Raw genomic sequence first — 13,512 nt, 5'->3', positions numbered from 1 at the left:
CCTCTGGCTCCCTTACCACTTGCATTACCTCTTCCAATTCCAGCTTTGGTTTTAACCCTTCTCCAGTCACCTCATGGCCCACACTTTTCCTTATTTACAGTCAGTCCCCCTGCCTCAATGTTTCCAACACATGTACCTACATCTGGTCATGCTCCTTCTCTTCCCACGCAAACACACCAAGATTTTATCTGCGATACAAGGTTCAGAGAATGATATTGGTGGCCAGGAAAGGATCTCATGGTGGGCATGTCAGTTACAAATTGCCAGGCATGTGCTGCAGGGAGCAATAAGAACAAACAATTGGATTCTGCACCATTGAAGGCAGTATGAGTGCTAGTGGGGGTATGGAAAAAGATGGGAATTGATGTGATGGGTCTAGTGGTGCATGTGGAACCTCAATCTCGTTATTTTATCGTGTTAATATATTACATATCTAGGTGGTTTGAAGTCAAATTTGTCAATTTAGTGAAAACTAAAATGGTGATATATTTTCTATTGGAGGTATGTGCATGTGACGTCTATCCAAAATATATAGTGAGTGCAGTTTGTATCCAATGAAATGAAGCGGTTCTTCGAATAACGTGGAATTACAAGTCTCAAGACATTGCCTCTTCCTCAAGGGAATGGGTTGGTAGAAATGATAAATAGGTTGATAAAAGAAAATGTGCAGTTGCCAATAGCAAGTGGCTTACCTTGGGAGCAAATATTGTGGAGATGATTGCTATGTACAGGGACACGCCTCATCCGAGCTTAGGATTTTCACCTTTCGTAATGATGAGGAGAAGAGATATGAAATCAGATTTGCCCACCATGGTTGGGAGAAAGGGGAGAATTAATATTGGATGAAGATCGGATAATTGAGAGAGTGCGCAAATATCAGTGTGTATAAGAGCAAATGTGATGAGAGAAGGCGTCGGCCAACTGCAGAGCATGCAGATGTGGAAGCCTGGGTGATAGTTCGGAAACCGTACAAGGTGAGAAAGGAGTCTGTGTATTTTTAACCCAGAAGAGTGGTGGAGTGTCGGTCACACCATGTGAAGTTTGATGATGGTCGAAGGTGGAATAGTGTCAGGTTTCTGGCTTACCTGAGGTTTGGTTGATGAGGTAGTGGAAGTGCTGGTTCTGTGCGTGTTCCCCAACACAGACTCCAGCACATGGGGGCGATGCTTTCTGGATGCCACTCTGTCCGGCTAGGTTGCAACAAACTGAGTAACGTCAAGAGCAGACCTCCAAAGGAAAAAAAATCCTCAATAGGGAAACAACCTTGAATTATGTTTAAAGGAGGCACAGGTAGAGCTCTATCCCAAGGATAACGTGGTCCAGCAAAGGGGTATATAAAGGAATAACAGACAATCCACAACAAGAAAGCAGGAGGAAGGCTGGGACCAAAATAGGAGAAGCCACCAGACAAACTGTAAGCGGGAACAAGGAGAATGAATATGGAACGTAGCAACCAGTAACCAAGGAAAGGAGGGGTGGGGGGGGGGGCTGGGGGAGTATGAATCAGGGACCAGGAGAATGCTGAGCTATGGTATCCGTACCTAGCGTTGAGACGCACAGATTGATTTTTTCCGGCGACCAAATACACAGGATCGTGCAGCTGGATCCCATTGCCGCTGAGCTGGTAGAAAGTTGCACCATAGCTGGTGAGGCACGTACGATATTGTACGTCTCGTTTCGGATGCCGTGTTGGATGTGGCAGAAGGCGCTGCGCAAGCTGTGCGTAGAGAGAAACGACATAGGTTCTTCCACGAATGTCACAAGGACCAGCCCAGGGCACAGCGAAGCGTGGTAAATAGGAAAAGAATTGACACATGTGAAAGGGGTGCTAACAGGGAAAGTGCGATCAGTAGGTTGAACATTCAAATGAAGGAAGTGCAAGAGAAGGTTGCAAGGAGGCTCTTTGAGGAGTGTGTAGTTGGTAGGAGGGACTGGGAAGAGAGGTTAGGAATCGACAGAGTACAAGGAGTAGAACGGCTCCCAGTGGATGGAAGGATTATGTGACTGAATGAATAGAGAATATTCAAATTAGTGACGTTTTGGGGGCACTAATGAAGGTTATTCTTTAACCCCTTTTTACAGTGCTTATCAAAATTACAAGTTATGTATTGTTATATTCAACAGTAATTTAGGTAGTTATTTAAGGTACAGGTTATTGATTTTTTCACATATGTTGGTATTCCGTCTGTCTGCGTTATTGTTTAAAATATCACATTTTGTTAAGAAAAGTTTTAAAGGGCATATGTTGTAATATGGAACTTTGCATTGGCTGATGTAAGAGGCGGGCATCCTAGGGAGCACAAAGAGGCGGGGGCATGGGCGTTCTCGACATATATCGGTACTACCTAGCTATCCAAATTGCACAATCACTGGTTTGGGGATGTCCTGACTCCCCCACTAGATGGATGCAGATAGAACAGGGGACCACCTCGATTGCCCTCTCGTGCCTCTTATATACCAGTTCAAGAGCCTTTGCGAAATATTGCCTTGCTCCTAACTGCTACCTGTAACACTATACGTTTGTGGTATAATGCCACTAAGAAATGGGGCACCCAGTCAGTCGTGGGCCCGCTCTTCCCGTGTTGAATAACTCTGCGTTCCACCTGGGGATGTCCAGAGGAGGAGGGGGTTACGACTTAAAGAACGAGGCGGTGGCTCGAAACCCAGCAACAGCTGCATTTTAATGGCTTGGCCCTGACGTTCCCTGAAGCCAAAGCCAAATTCCACTTGGCCGAGACCGATGGGTTCCAGTACTTACACCTTAGGCACTGGTTTATGAAACCCAGGGTCAAAGCCCAGGGCACTAGATTGCTTAATGTCCTTGAACTTACTTGACTAGCGGTTGTAAATAGTTCCAAGGTCTCCACCTTGTATAAGCTCCTAGAACGCACGGACCCCTCTGAGAAATTGCCATACATGTCTAGGTGGGAGGACTATTTAGTTACCCTCTGACTGAAGACTCTTGGGGCCGTACATGGTCCTGTATGTGTACATCCTCCAGATGCACTATAAACAATAAGTGCGTATAAAAGTTATGCTGCAGGTGGTACCTATCCCTGACCAGAACCCTACCTACTCATCAAACCTGCTGATGGGGTTGTTCGGTCTTGCCCCAAGTCAGCCCTCTTCTGGAAGGAAGTTGTGATGCACATTGCAGCCTTAACAGGTATACAGTTGCCCCTGCACCAACGGTTGGTGGTCCAGTTTGGGGTATTCAGCTACCCTTATTACTCTTCTCCTGGTAGTGGCCAGAATCACGACCGCCTGGAATTGGAAGGTTACAGCGGGCCCACTATTGCAGATGTGGTGGTGCAAAATATGGGACATATTTGCGGCTGAAAGTATGACTGCGCTGATGTTGAACCGTTACCTAAAATATGTGAACAAATGGCTTCCCTTTGAGGCCACATTAACAAGCCCACAGTTTATACAGAAGCCGAGACTTGTGAAACATTTTAATATACTGCGAGCATCACCTTTCTCGTGAAGGGAAGCTTCAACCCTGCTGGGAGCCTTCTTGTCTCCTGGGTAGCCCTTGCGGCGGACTGGCTACGTTCACCAGTGCAAACCCTTTCGATGCTGTTTCACGTGCCGGACAGTTGCTTTCTAGATTTGATGCTTAGCTCTGACTGATACTTGCATATATATTTTATGGGTCGTCTTGTTCTGTTGACCTAGTTTACTTGTACATTTGACTTTAAGCTGTATTGATTTTTGACTATGGCTAATTTGTTAAATGTGTTTAACAAAAAAAGGGGGGGTTCTGAATTTGAGGGTGGGGGAGACCATTGGTAGGGATGAGATTGAGAGCCACCCTGAAGCAGAGCTGCAGTAGCTATTACATAAATGCTTACTCATGAAACCGTGATCACCAGCATCATTACTATATGGCATTTCTATCATAGCTTCCTCATCTTTCCTCATCTACCCGCTTTGGGTTATGATCAATCCAACAAAATATCAGTTTTAACAGTCCTAACCTCTTTTAGTTGGGAAAATTGGATGGGACAAGTGTCATCTTAGTGTCAATTCTGCTGCAGAGCAACACAACGCCCCTGGTGCTTATGAAAATGTTTTAGTTCAGTCGGAGTCTACTTATTGCAAGATATTGGGAATCTGCGGGAAGAATACTGTAGCAATCGTAAAGAACTTTAAGAAGTCAAAGTTGCTGGTTCTCCTTGCTCCTACACCTTTTAAGCATGCAGCTTTCAGGGTTGTTGACTGGTACTGTGAAAAATTGCTTTTCACTAAGATGTTTCTTCATCTTGTCCAGTGAGCTTGACTAAACTTCTCTCAAGGCAAGACATTGTTCCTAGATGTTCTCATCTTTTTACTAAAGCTCTTCTGATTTTCACACAAGCCTGTACATGTCCTTATCAATTTTGATTTGAGGTCCTTGCATAGATTGAAAGCATGCTTCATAATTTAGGTGTGAGGAGGGTGGGGGACACAGATTATAACTAGAGCATGCAAAATCGGTTTGCTCCTTGAGGGGGCTTTAAATTGTACCCTGTGTTGCGTTCTGTGGTCCCAGACCGTCACATCTGCGCCAAGACTGCTAGTGGTCTTTCCATCGGTTTAAAGGTATAGTTTTAAAAAAAGTTTTCTTTCATGAGGGGTGGAAGGCGAGGTGAGGGTTGCACTGTATACCCCTCTGTTTTTCAAAAGGGCACGTAATATCTGCCGGTGGTCTGTGATATGCAAAGTGGTCTTCCACCAGAAGCCGTTCCCTCTAATAGTTGCAGCAAAAACATCATCCGTGGGTTTTCAAAAATTGCATTTATCTTTTTAACGTTATGTTTATGCTACCTCTTGGGTGACCCACCATGCACTTTGGAAACATTGTGGGTTTGATGTCTGCTCTAAAGCCAGTGCTTAGTAGGGTTAGTCTTTGCTGTGACACACATTTATCGGAACCCCTAGGTTTCTTTTTTTAAACTAAACCTTTGCATAACAACTTTTTACATACAATTAAGTTCCTGCAAATTCAGAGATGTGCCAAAAGTGTGTTTTTTCAAATAACTAAGGATGAGTACTTACTGTAGTAAATGTCCAAAAAGAAAACTGATCCATTAACCATTGCTCACTGTTTCAATTGCTTACATCTAGGTATTGAGCACATTTTGTAGTGGGGAGGTGCAAACGTTGTGTAGACTTGTATTGATTTAATTTGCAAACTAAGTTTACACAGCAAAACACATTACTAAACTGTCTACATTTAATATGCCATTGGCTAATGCCAAGTGTAGTGCTTTGGTGTAAACGCAATAGTAGGAAAGTAAAACTAAAACAGAAACTGGAAACAGTGCAGCTTTAAAACTCCTTGCTGGTATACATTTTGTGCACAAACACCTAGTTTACTTATTTATTCTGCATATCTGTCGATACAATATGTACCATTTGGAAGCTTAATACTTACTGTCTGGTACTACGTTTAGGCAGAGGCAGGCTTGCCTGTTGACCAGAATGATAAAGGTAGGGTGTATTCCCTCACATGTTAGGCAAGCAAATGTGACTAAATCTGCACAATCCCTACTTGGCTGGCAGAACATTTTCCAATTTCCATACGGGCCTCTGCACCTAATTTCACAAGATTCCTGTGCTTTCTTCATAAAACCGTGTTTTTTTTCATGGATGGTGCTTTTTTTCGGAATGCTACCCCGTAGCCAATGCGAGTTGGACAATATTTCTGATGTTTGTTAATCTGCTTAGAATCGCATGCTGTGCATAGTCCGACATCCAGTGGTCACTGCGGAGTATTTGATCTTGTTTTTCAAAAGTCGAAAAGGGGACGTCCGCATAGGCGTGTCTGTAACCCTATCCCTATAGTGACGTGTAGTGTGCCCAAAATCCCTCACGCTTCGTGGTCCCTCAGATTGTTTTTTTCCGCCCAGAATACTGGTCGCCTTAAGCGGAGCTCGTAAGAGACATTGCCATTTACTTGACCTTTGATCGTTTTTTGTTAATTATTGTTAACTTAGATCACCTTCGGCCCTCTTTCGACGGCCATTCCACTTCCCCGCCGAATCAAGATCTTCGGCGGTGGTTTTCGACGGACGGTGATCCTATCGGTGCTGCCGACCACGTGGCCCGGCCTCGCCGGCCTACACAGTAGGGATATTGGGGGTCAGGGTGGACATTTATATTTCTTCTAGAATGCCTTTCCTTTTCTCCCCCCTTTCCTTCTGGGTCGTTATCACTGGTTACGTCCTCAGCTATGGAGAGGACTCCTTTTAGATTTTGCCCACGTTGTAAGGGCAAATTTCCGTGGAAGGACAAGCATAAGCGGTGCAACCGCTGCTTACCCCTCGACCACAAAGAGGCCGGTTGTGCGGCCTGTGAGCTCCTTCGACCAAAAACTCTGAAGGAACGCAGGGTCAATAGGTGGGCAGCCTACGCTATGTCGAAGGCTGATTCCTCGCCCGCCACCGCCGAGTGCAACGAGGGGGATAGTGATAACTCCACCTCCGTAATGGAGGTTGTTGACCTCTCAACGAAGCACTCTCGCTCCGTTGCATCTGTCCCCGGCCCCGAAAAGCCCGGCTCCAGCCCCGCTTATGGGGATGTACACCCCGGCGTCACTGACGGACACAAAAAAGGCACTAAGCACACAACCCACGGCCATTCTTCAAGTAAGTCGAAGGCCCCAGCGCCAACGGAGACGCTGACACAGCCGGCTGCCTCCACCAACCGTAAGGGTCGGCAGCCCTCCCCGCGTGCGTGCCTAGCGACTGGCTCTCTAGTACTAAGGTCGCTACCACTAAAACATTATCCGTCGAGACGCCTCGGAAGAAGGCGGCCGTCGACGGCAACGGAGAGGATGGTCGGGGAAAGCTTAGCAAGGATAGTCTCTCAGGCCTCTCGGGCACGGCTGGTGCAGGAGTCACTGAGGTCCGCTCAAAAGATCAAAGACACGTCGATACATGGTGAAAGTACGCAGAACCTCTTCTGAGGTCGAAAGACACTCCCAGACGTATTTCCCACCGTCGAAACCACGGGAAGTTTTCTCAGAGGGCGACAAAAGTATCTTTACTACTTTATGGGAGAGATCTTGACGCCTAGAGGTGGAGGAGCAATCCTTCCTGCCAATAGACCGTTCTGGGTCATCCCAAGGGAGAGGTTTGAATCCTACATGAACAAGCTGGATAGGTTTGTCCACTTCTGAACACTTTACACCTAAAAGACCAAGGGAGGTGTTACCTGAAGACCCTAGAGCCAAATTCCCAAGACTCTTCGACCCACAGGAGGAAGAGCTAGACACATATGACCTCACTGAAGAGGATCAACACTTTCAGGAAGAGGATGAGTTTATAAATACTGAGGATATAGAAGACCCTGTAAGGGACTTTGAAGAAGACCCCAACATGGGCGAGCCTTGGCAATCCCCAGGGGCGTCAACAGACCCTGATGCTTTGGATCTGGACGCTACACCAACTATGTCTGTCAGAGACCCTTCACCTGTGGATGATCAACCCACATTCAATGCCATGTTACGCAAGGCCGCAGCACATTTTCAAATCGATACGGGGGAAGACTACCCCAGAAGTCGATTTTGTTGAAAGAATAATAAAAGAAAAGCCTCCTGCTAGCCAAGCCATACCTCTCCTCGCCTCCATCAAGAGACGACTCGTTCCCTCCCTATCTACACCTGCCTTAGTTAGAGGTGTAAACCCAAGGATCGAGAAGCTTTTTAGCCCCTCACCCTCAGATCCCTTATATATCAGGGGTCATTCCATACCAGATTCTCTGGTGGTGACCACCACGAGAAAGAGAGCGGGGGTTCCACTGTCCACCAGTGAGGCACCTCCCGATAAAGAGGGGAAAAAGCTCTATGTTCTAGGGAAAAAGGTTACATCCTCTGCAGCTTTCGCCACGCGTATTGCCAACAATAACACCTTGTTGGCTAGTTACGCGGATGCGCATTGGGGCCTATTGCGCAAAGGTCTAAAAGAAGTCCGTGAGCCCCTTCGTACCCGCCTGTTGGCCACCGTCACAGAAGGCACTCAAGTCAACCAAAGCATCATCAAGAATACTCTAGATGCTGCACAAACGGCTGGCCGTTCTTTAGTCCAGGGCGTACTCCTTAAAAGACATGCATGGCTCAGAAACTCAGGTTTCAAGCCAGAAACCCAAGCGTCCCTCATCAACAAACCCCTTGAGGATTCCAACTTGTTTGGTAAGGCCGTTGATGACGCACTGGAAACAGCTAAGAAGGAGCACAAGACATTAAAGACCCTGGACCAAATCACGAGACCCCCCTAATAAGCGCGGATATGGCAATAGGCGCTTTTTTCGTGGCCAACGACAAACTCAACAATATACCTCAGCCAGCAATTGGTCCTCCCCTCATGGAACCAGTAGTTATAACACACAGTATGCTCAAAGAGGACAACGTTGTTGCAAGGTAAGCGGCTCGAGGCCCTACTCCTAGAGGCTCCCCGGCCAATACCACCAAATGACCCGAATATTCGGGTCCCCTCCCATGCATCTCCAGTCAGGGGCCGGTTAACATCTTTTCTGCGAGCATGGGAGGGAATTACCACAGACCGTTGGGTACTGTCAACAATGGCCCACGGTTACTGCATCGAATTCTGGGTACGACGTTGTTTCATCGCCTGCTGTTACATCGCCAGGCTTTTAAACGTGCACATTACATCGTATGTGCTCATCGAATTTGTTAGGTGGGGGTGGCAAAGGGCAAATAAGGGTTTGGGCGGGTGGGCAATAGTAAAATAAAAAAGATGAGCACATTCGATGGAATGTGCACGTTTAAATGCCTGGCGATGTAAAAGCAGGCGATGAAATCACATGGAACCGAACTCAGCCGGTCCCCTCTCATCCTTCTTCAGGAAGTAGAATCGCTGCTGGAAAAAGGAGCCATAAAGGTCGTGCCTCTGTCACAGGTAAAGGAGTGTATTTATTCAGTGTACTTCCTTGTACCCAAAAAGGATCTAACCATGCGCCCTAATTTGTAAAACCTCAAAAATTTCGTATGGTGACTCTGCAGGAAGTGATCCCCCTGCTCACACAGGAGGACTACATGGCAACACTGGACATGAAAGATGCATACTTTCATATTTCAATGTTGCCAGCGCACAGGAAATACCTCAGGTTCATGATAGAAGGCAGACACTATCAGTTCAAAGTGCTACCCTTCGGAATAGCCTCAGCGCCAAGGGTATTCACGAAGGTACTGGCAGTGGCAGCAGCTCATCTGCGCAGGTTGTCCATTCCGGTCTATCCTTACCTCGACGACTGGCTCATAACAGGGGATTCTTACGAGACATGCTTCTCAAATACCCAAAAGACTATAGACCTCTTGTTCCACCTGGGCTTCTCCATCAACGAGAAGAAGTCCAGTCTAGACCCCAGCCAAGTCAAGCAATTCCTAGGGGCTCTAATTCGAACAAAGGACGGCCTCGTCTTCCCCTCCAACGAGAGGGTCCAAAACAGGCTGTTTCAGATCCCTCAATATGTAGCACGAACTGGGTCTGTTACCGCTATCAGTGAAGAGAAACTGGAGAATGCTCAACAACTATAAAAAAATGCTATCCCCCCCGATAAATTCATTGTATGAGGATCTAGCAATTATGATAGCTGCAGGGTCCTCAAAGGCTCTTAACAAATATGTTGCAAAAATGGAAATGATCCTTGATCTGATCAATGTTACAAAAAACAATTTTATAGCATGTTTGCCGGCAAATAAGAGAAAATGTCAACATTTCGTTTGGTGTATACAGGCCGATAGGATTGGGAACTACAAAGCTTTTTATGAATATGCGATGTTTAGAAGAAAACTGAGTGTGCTACCACGATATATACTAAATTTCCCTGGTTTGAAAGAAAGAAATCTATATTTACACTTTAGACTTAATCAATTCCCCACACTTGAACGTATTCAACATTGGCCAGCATATAAAAGCAAAGTTTTGGCTAAAACCAACCACTGTCGGTTTTGTGGAATGATTGATACGGTTCAATCCTTAAAACATTTAGTGATGTTTTGTTCTAAATTTGAAGATCTTAGAACTTATGAATTCAGAAAGTATTGGCACTCTGAATCTTATAATGCCACAATATTACTATGGAATAGTTGTATGTGGGGTAATAGTACTGGTTTAATCTTATGTCTAACTAAAATTCTTGAGATTCTTCAACTGAACCTTTTGGGAACTGGTATATAACTGATTCTGAATATGATAGCATGTTTTAAAGTGAATACCTATATATAAATGAAATAACTGAATCCTATACTTATCACTCCCTGGCACAGATATAGGGGATAAAGAAATCTTAAGTATGAGTTTTATTTTATGTAGTACTGTAAAGACGATTAAGCGATTTTTTTTTTTTTGTTTTTTTTGTTTTTTTTGTTTTATGCATTTATATGGTTGTTAAATGTCCCTTAGAGATATGAAGGGCAACTTTATAAAAGAGTTGGTGAACTTTTTAATTGTAATGTTATTTATAATTTATATGTTTGAAATGAAATATGTGATTATAATGTTGTAAAGGTCATTGATTAACCAAAAACAATAAAAAAAAGAATATGTAGCCTGTCGAGAGGTGACGGTACGCAAAGCCATGTGATTGCTCGGAATGGTGGCGTCTTGTATTTATTTGGTACCTCACGCGCGCCTGTGCATGCGCCCAATGCAAGAGTGGCTCAACGGCCAGTGGTGTCAGGCCAGCGGACAATGGGACGATCTGGTGGTAGTCTTGCAGGCCTTGGTTCTCTCGCTGCGGTGGTGGTCAAAGGAAAACCGTGTGTTGGGGAAACCCTTCGCCACCCCCGCAGTGGATGCCACTCTAACCACAGACGCATCCCTCACAGGATGGGGGGCTCACCTATCCCATCAAACTGCACACAGAGTTTGGACTCTGAGTGTAGCGTCCAAACACATAAACTTGCTGGAACTGCTGGCGGTCTTCAAAGCACTGAAGGCTTTCCAGACACACCTTCAAGAAAAGACAGTGCTGATACTCACAGACAGCACCACGGCCATGTACTACCTGAACAAGCAAGGGGGTACTCACTCTCCAGGACTGTCCAAGATGTCCCAGAACATCTGGAAGTGGGCTCTCACACATTTTCCTGTTATCACAACATGTACCAGGGGAACTCGATCTTCTCTCAGACAGTCTGAGCAGAGACTTCCCTCTACCTGCAGAATACGAATGGCGATTACACGAAGACATTGTCTCCAACGTTTTCGCAGAATGGGGTTTCCCAGAGATAGACCTGTTTGCAACTCTGGAGAACACCCAATGCCAAGCTTACGCCTCAAGGTACCCTCAGAACCGCTCCAAGGGGAACGACCTCTGGATAACGTGGTCAGGGAAATTTGTCTACGCTTCCTCCTCTTCCCCCCCCCCCCCCGACTCCCCTTTTCAACAAGATCGTGCACAAGATGCACCAGGAACCAGTTACCATGATACTGGTGGCCCCCATGTGGGCCTGACAACCCTGGTTCGCTCATCTGATGGAGATGTCACTGTCTCCTCCAGGAAAACTGCCCTGCCAGTCCAACATGTTGTCACAGGACAGGGGACGAACGCTGCATCCATGCCCACAGACCCTGAACTTAGCAGCCTGGCTCCTGAGATCATGGAATTTGGACAGTTACAGCTCCCTCAGAGATGTATGGACATTCTCAGGGAGGCTAGGAAACCTAACACTCGTTACTGCTACTCTAGTAAGTGGAAACGGTTCGTCATCTGGTGTAACGCAAAGAGTATCAACCCTGTTGACTGCTCTCCCACACACATTGTTCTATACCTGACTCACTTGCTCGACTCAGGTTTAGTCTTTAATTCTATTAAAGTTCACTTAGCTGCACTCTCCGCCTACACTACGTCACAACATAAGGTGTCATGGTGGAAGGTTCCAGTTATTAAAGCTTTCATGGAGGGAGTGAAAAGAATTCACCCTCCTATATCTAAACCAGCTCCCGGATGGGACCTTTCGAGCCCATGCATAAAGCGAGCCTTAAGGACCTCATTCTTAAGACTACTTTCTTGATAGCAATCACTTCCATTAGGGGAGTTAGTGAACTACAAGCGCTCTCTATTTTAGATCCGTTTGTAACAGTTCACAAAGATAAGGTGGTTCTACGTACACACCCTGGGTTTGCACCGAAATTCATTACGAAGTTTCATGTCAACCAGTCTATAGAACTACCAACGTTCTTTCAAAATCCTTCAAACTTGGGGAAGAAAAGCCTACACACACTGGATGTGCACAGGGCGGTCATGTTTTATATGGAAAGAACTCGACCACTAAGAAAGACTAATCAGTTCTTTGTCTCAATGGCGGCAGGAAGAGAGTGGGATGCAGTCTCCAAATCCACTATCTCTAGCTGGTTTGTCCAGTGCATCACTCTCTGTTACACTCTTGCTAAGAGAGAACTGCCCTTCAAGCCTAGAGCGCACACTACTCGAGGCACTGGGGAATCCATAGCATTCATTGCAAATGTTTCCCTAAAGTCCATTTGCAAAGCGGCAACCTGGAGTTCTGTACACACCTTTACAAAACACTATTACCTAGACACTCATTCTAGATCTGATTCTCAGGTGGGACAAGCAGTACGAAGACATCTTTTCTCTACTGTTCCTTCTCACAACCCACCTCCAACTCCGGGTACTGCTCACTAGTCTATGCACAGCATGTGATTCTAAGCAGATTAACAAACCTCAGAAGATATGCATTACCGTAAAAGCATTTCTGATGATTGCATCTGCTTAGATTCACATGCACCCACCCTTCCTCCCCGCTTGGATGGAAGGAACATAGACGTCTTATTACTTCTCTCTTTTCTGTACTCGCGTTACTCATAAGGCTCCCTCATGGCAGAAAAAATACAAACAGAGGGACCTCAACGCGTGAGGGATTTTGGGTACACTACACGTCACTATAGGGATAGTGTTACAGACACGCCTATGCCGACGTCCCCTTTTCGACTTTCGAAAAACAAGATGCAATACTCTGCAGTGACCACTGGATGTCGGACTATGCATAGCATGTGAATCTAAGCAGATACAATCATCAGAAATGCTTTTACGGTAAGTAATGCATGTCTTTAAACTTTATAGAAGTAAAAAAAAAACTGTTTTCTTGCTGCCCATTGGTTGAGATATTGTGAATTTTGCATGTTATTTCCCTCTGCACATTTGGACTGATAGAGCCACAAGGGTAATGCATGTAAACGTTCTCAGTGATGCTATTTACAGTGGAACATGGATCAGAATTGGTCCTCATCGTGATACCAGGAGCTACTTTCAACTCTTTTTAATGGGTCATCCTTAATGTACTAAGGGTTATACTTTGCATCTCATGTGCGCAAGTAGAATGTTCTTCTCACTTTGTGCTAGCTCTACTTGTTCTAAAGGGGTAGATCCTGCTTGTTCTGTAAATTATTATAGCCGTTAGCTGCTTTGAGCTTCTGCTCGGTGAACCTTTATTTTGATCCCTATCGTGCTTCGGGGAGTTTTCTTTTTTTTCTTTTTTCCTGT

General features: G+C 45.5%; 1 protein-coding gene across 3 annotated transcripts in view; it reads left to right on the top strand.

Annotated features, from left to right (window-relative positions):
• The window catches only part of RAB23 (RAB23, member RAS oncogene family), a 318,320-nt gene that overhangs the window by 130,022 nt on the left and 174,786 nt on the right, over positions 1 to 13,512 (top strand). The gene's annotated exons all lie outside the window — the stretch shown is intronic.

This window comes from Ambystoma mexicanum, chromosome 4p, assembly GCF_040938575.1.
Source record: "Ambystoma mexicanum isolate Mex_15411 chromosome 4p, UKY_AmexF1_1, whole genome shotgun sequence".
Taxonomy (NCBI): Eukaryota; Metazoa; Chordata; class Amphibia; order Caudata; family Ambystomatidae; genus Ambystoma; species Ambystoma mexicanum.
This window is presented reverse-complemented; position numbering and strand designations above follow the sequence as displayed.